The sequence below is a fragment of the Arachis hypogaea genome, chromosome 1 (genome assembly GCF_003086295.3).
Source record: "Arachis hypogaea cultivar Tifrunner chromosome 1, arahy.Tifrunner.gnm2.J5K5, whole genome shotgun sequence".
Classification (NCBI taxonomy): domain Eukaryota; kingdom Viridiplantae; phylum Streptophyta; class Magnoliopsida; order Fabales; family Fabaceae; genus Arachis; species Arachis hypogaea.
Window position 1 is genome coordinate 61,496,806 of NC_092036.1, and position 6,153 is coordinate 61,502,958.

Below are 6,153 nucleotides of genomic sequence, written 5' to 3' on the forward strand. Positions count from 1 at the left end.
TGTTAAGTGTCACTAACTTTTCTCACTAACGTTGGGGCTTTTCTTCCATCCACGTTAGTGCCCACGTTAGTGTAACTAATGTAGCCACTAACGTGGCTTCTTCTCTTCTTCTTTTGGCCTGAAATCAATCAAACAAAGTGCATCAAAGTCTTGCTCTTAATCATGGGATCATGCATCATCCAATTTATCATATAATTCATGAAAAATTCTCATGAAATCATGTAAATTGCACAATGTATGCTTGAATCAAGATGTAAGTGAATATCTACCCAAAACTAGCTTATTTCCTAAGAAAATGCATGAAACTACCTTAAAAACAGTAAAGAAAAGGTCAGTGAAACTGGCCAAAATGCCCTGGCATCATGGGTTGTCTCCCATCTAACACTTTTGTTTATTGTCCTTAAGTTGGACTCATGGGGAGCTCCTCTCAAGGTGGCTTGTGCTTGAATTCATCTTGGAACTCCCACCAATGCTTGGTTCTCCATTGTGCCCCACGATTTCTTATGGATTGAGCCAAGTGTTGATGGAGTTCTTCACAAGCTTGGGACTCCCAAAATTAGTCCTCTTCTTGTAATCTGGGATCCCACACTTTGTTTTCACACCCGTCTTGAGGTTGATCATCATTATTAGTCCATCCGGGTGGTGAACAAGAAGAATTCTCTATGAAGTGCCCAACAATCCTCCTAGACCCATCTATTTGAGCACTATTCCCACCTTTGTATTCAACTCTTAAAGTATCAACCAAAATGAGCCTTGATTTGCAACGCCAACCACGAAACATCTTTTGCTTACGCTTCATCCCACAAAGCATCCTAAGTTGACCATCTGTATCAAGCAAGTCATACTCAAGTGGGACAATAAAGCTAATAGAAATGAATTTTACCCACTCAAGTGAAGGAGTAGATGACAACCTAGGCAAAGATGCTTCCAATGATCTTGACAAAGCATAACCAACCCTCGTTCTTCTATGTCTAGGGACTTCCACCTCTTCACAAGATCTCTTAATCTCAATCCTTTATTCAACAATTTTATCTAAACCTTTTCCCTTACTCAAACCATAATAGGGAGGGTGAGAAAAATTTACCTCCTCAACACTTTCAACTCCAGCGGGAGAGGGTTCTTCATTCTTAAAGGATTCTTCACCACTAAGACTTGATGCTTGCTCTTCATTGTCATGGGAACTCAATTCTTGTTCTATCCCATCCAATTCTTTGTATGGAATATGCATTGGAGGTTATGCACATCCCTCCTCAACATCAATTTCAATCTTCTTGGAGGGGTCTTCTTCAACTCTAGGTTCCCATGGGGGTTCCGCATCTCCTAAGTCTTCAACTATTTCTTCCTTTTCTTTGATAATCCTAGCTTCCTCCAATTGTTCCAACACAAAGCAACTTCCCTCAATTTCCACCGGAGTTTCTAATCTCTCCTTCATGCTATGTTCTTCATTCGATTCTCCACATGTAGCCATGGGAGTTCCTTGAGTGTTCAAGCATTGGGAGGCTAATTGATTTGTTACCGCATCCAACATGGCCATGAAATTTTGCACATCCCTTTTCATCTCTTATTGCCCTTGAACAAGAACACCAAGGGTCTCATGCATTAGAGATTGCGGTGGGTGGAAGGGTTCATCAAATTGGGGGGAGGATTCATAGTAGGAAGGTGGTTATTCTTGGTAGAGTTGTGGTGGTTCTATGTTTTCCACTCTTTCCACTTGTTGCACAACACACTCCATGGTTGCTTGAAATTGATCCAATGCTTCCTTGAGATGATCCCTTGACTCTTGTTCCTCTTGGATAATATGATTAGGATCATGTGGCTCTTGGATCAATGGATATGAGTATTCTTCCATGGGAGGTTGTGGTGGAAAGTAGTATTCATCTTGTGGTTAAAAATTTTTATATATTGGAGGTGGTTCATCTTGGTAATAATGTGGAGGAGGTGGCTCTTGAAAATATTGATGTTGGAATGGTGGTGGCTCTATATGTGGTTCATATGGCTCATATGGTTGTTGGTAGGATGGATATGGATTAGGCTCATATGAAGGTGGTTGGTAAGAAGGGGCTTGTGAGTATGGTTGAGAGTTATGTTGAGGATATGGTTCATAGGCATATGGTGGTGGTTCTTGAAAGTCACAAGGTGATTCACCATAGCCATTGGATTGATATGCATCATAGAGTGGCTCTTCTTCATAGTGCATTGGTGGAGGTTGTTGCCAAGAGGATTGATCATATGCATATGGCTCCTCCCACCTTTGGTTATCCCATCTTTCATACACATTCTCATTATAGTTCTCATCACCTACAACATAGTTGTAACTACACTCATAGCCAAAGTGAGAATTCATGATAGCAAGAGAGGGCAAAAACAAAAAATAGTAACAAATAAAGAGAACAAACTAAAAACTAACAAAGAAGCAAAAAGCAAACATATTCACAATATTCACATATATACAATAACCAATAACACAACACCATTGCAATTCCCCGGCAACGGCGCCATTTTGATGATTGGATTTTTGATGGTTTAGAATTTCACAAAAGAATTCTCGTTGTAAGTATAGTTCCTAAACCAAACAATAATCTTTTCATACAAAAAGTTGTTTGTCACTAAAACAAACCCCTAAATTTATAAACCGAAGTATTCAAACCTCGGGCGTTCTCCCTAGGAATTACAGTAAAGTGTCTTGTTATTGGTTGTGAGTTATTTTGGGGTTTTTGAGATTTTAGACAAGAAATATAAATGGCAAAGAAAATAAACTAACAACTAACAAAGCTCTTGGCAAGGTATGAGAATTAGAAGCCCCATCCTAGTCATCCTCCTCAATTGTGATAACAAATTGTCATTGCGCTCACTTAGTTAACCTCTAACCATTGGAGGAAAGTCAAGTGGATGAATCAATTTGATTCCTCAAGTCCTAATGAACTCCTAAAGGAAAGACTAGCTTTAGAGACATTCAAATCAATTAGCAACTTCTAATTATCAATCAACAAAGGAATTGGATAACTCAAGAGTCACTAATTACTCAACCAAGGCCAAGAGGAACAAAATCTATACTAAAATTAAAAGAGGCATTTTATCAAACACATAAGAGGCATAAAAGGAAAGCATATGAAATCTACAACAAGAATGAAATCTAACAACAATTATTGCAATGATTTAACAACAATAATTAAAAGGAACACAATTATTATGAATTACCTCTAATTGAATTGAAAGAAAAGAGAAGGAACAAGAGTAGATCTACAACAAAATATAGAAACAACATCAAGGAAATTACAACAAAAGAATAGAAGAAGAATGAATGTAACAACAAGGAATTAAAAGATAGAAGTAGAAGAAGATGAATGAAAACCTATATCTAAGAACTAAACCTAATCCTAATCCTAATCCTAGAGAGAAGTGAGAGCTTCTCTCTCTAAAACTAACTTTCCCTCCCAAAACTAAGCTAAACTAAACTAATGGTCAAAAGTATGTTGATTCCTCTTCAATCTTTGGCTTAAATAGCATCAGAAATAAGTTGGATTGGCCCACAAGGCTTCTAAAATCGCTGGCCACGAGTTGCATTAAGTGGATCATGTGCCACCATCGGCGCGTGCGCGTACCATGTGCGTACGCGCCTCTGTGCGCGATGCAACTTTGGCAAATCTTATATCGTTTCAAAGCCCCAAATGTTAGCTTTCCAAACCAACTAGAACCGCATCATTTGGACCTCTGTAGCTCAAGTTATGGTCAATTAAGTGTGAAGAGGTCAGGCTTGACAGCTTTTTGGTTCCATCATTTCTTCATGAGTCCTCCAACTTTACATGCTTTTTTTTCTTCATTCCCTTGATCCAATCTTTGCCTCCTAAATCTGAAATCACTTAACAAACATATCAAGGCATCTAATGGAATCAAGGTGAATTAAATTTAGCTATTTTAAGACCTAAAAAGCATGTTTTTACTCTTAAGCACAATTAAAGGAGAAGTTATAAAACCAATCTATTTCAATGGATAAATGTGGGTAAAAGGCTATAAAATCCCATAAATCAAACACAAGATAAACCCTACAAATGGGGTTTATCACCTATCTTTTCAAAACTTTTTCAAAAATCAAATCTTTTTCATTTTTCTTATTATTTTTCAAAAAAAAAATTTTAAAATTGTTTTTCAAAATCTTTTTCTCATTTTTATTTCGAATTTTCGAAAACTTTACTAACAATTAATGCGATTGATTCAAAAATTTGAAGTTTGTTACTTTCTTGTTAAGAAAGGTTCAATCTTTAAATTCTAGAATCATATCTTTTAGTTTCTTGTTAGTCAGGTAATTAATTTTAATTTTAAAAATCAAATCTTTTCCAAAATATCTTTTTTAATCATATCTTTTCAAAATATCTTTTTCAAATCATATCTTTTTCAAACCATATCTTTTTTTTTAAATTGATTTCAAAAATATTTTCTAACTTCTTATATTTTCAAAATTGAATTTCAAATCTTTTTTAACTAACTAATTGACTTTTTGTTTGTTTTACTATTTCTTATCTTTTCCAAAACCACCTAACTACTTTCCTCTCTCTAATTTTCGAAAATTACCTCCCTCTTTTTCAAAATTCTTTTAATTAACTAATTGTTTCAAATTTTAATTTTAATTTTCTTTCTTCTCTTAATTTTCGAAAATCACTAACTATTTTTCAAAAATAATTTTCGAATTTCTCTCTCTCATCTTCTTCTATTTATTTATTCATTTACTAACACTTCTCTTCATCTAAAAATTCGAACTCTCTCTTCTCCTCTATGTTCGAATTTTCCTCATCCTTCTTCTATTCTTTTCTTCTTCTACTCACATAAAGGAATCTCTATACTGTGACATAGAAGATTCCTCTTCTTTTCTATTATCTTCTTTTTCATATGAGCAGGAGCAAGGGTAAGGACATTCATGTTGAAGCAGATCCTGAACCTGAAAGGACTCTGAAGAAGAAGCTAAGAGAAGCTAAAGCACAACAATCCAGAGAAAACCTTATAGAGAATCTCGAAAAAAGAGAGAGATATGGCCGAACCCAATAACAATGGTGGAGGCGCAAGGAGGATGCTTGGTGATCATACTACACCTACCTCCAACTTTTATGGAAGAAGCATCTCAATCCCTGCCATTGGAGCAAACAACTTTGAGCTAAAGCCTCAACTAGTTGCTCTAATGCAACAGAACTGCAAGTTCCATGGACTTCCATTAGAAGATCCCTATCAGTTTTTAACTGAATTCTTGCAAATTTGTGATACTGTTAAGACTAATGGAGTAGATCCTGAAGTCTACAGGCTCATGCTTTTCCTTTTTGCTGTAAGAGAGAGCTAGAATATGGTTGGACTCACAACCTAAAGATAGCCTAGACTCTTGGGATAGGTTGGTCACAGCCTTCTTGGCCAAGTTCTTTCCTCCTCAAAAGCTGAGCAAGCTTAGAGTGGATGTTCAGACCTTCAAGCAAAAAGATGGTGAATCCCTCTATGAAGCTTGGGAAAGATATAAGCAGTTGACCAAAAGGTGTCCTTCTGGTATGCTTTCAGAGTGGACCATTTTAGATATATTCTATGATGGTCTATCTGAGCTTTCTAAGATGTTACTGGGCCATTCTGCAGGTGGATCCAGTCACCTAAAGAAAACGCCTGCAGAAGCTCAAGAACTCATTGACATGGTTGCAAATAACCAATTCATGTACACTTCTGAGAGGAATCCTGTGAGTAATGGGACGCCTCAGAGGAAGGGAGTTCTTAAAATTGATGCTCTAAATGCCATATTGGCTCAGAACAAAATGTTGACTCAGCAAGTCAACATGATTTCTCAGAGTCTGAATGGATGGCAAAATGCATCCAACAGTACTAAAGAGGCACCTTCTGAAGAAGAAGCTTATGATCCTGAGAACCCTGCAATGGCAGAGGTGAATTACATGGGTGAACCCTATGGAAACACCTATAATTCCTCATGGAGAAATCATCCAAATTTCTCATAGAAGGATCAACAAAAGCCTCAACAAGGCTTTAATATTGGTGGAAGAAATAGGCTCAGCAATAGCAAGCCTTTTCCATCATCTTCTCAGCAACAGACAGAGAATTCTGAGCGAGCCTCTCTAACTTAGCAAACATAGTCTCTGATCTATCTAAGGCCACTTTAAGTTTCATGAGTGA

The 6,153-nt window shown here is 36.8% G+C and overlaps 1 non-coding gene across 1 annotated transcript; it reads right to left on the reverse strand.

The window, feature by feature from the left end:
- Nucleotides 1-5,423: 5,423 nt before the first annotated feature.
- On the reverse strand, nucleotides 5,424-5,531 carry LOC112712737 (small nucleolar RNA R71). Its single transcript, XR_003157895.1, has one exon. It is a non-coding gene; the product is annotated as a small nucleolar RNA R71 (small nucleolar RNA).
- Between the last annotated feature and the right edge of the window lie 622 nt (nucleotides 5,532-6,153).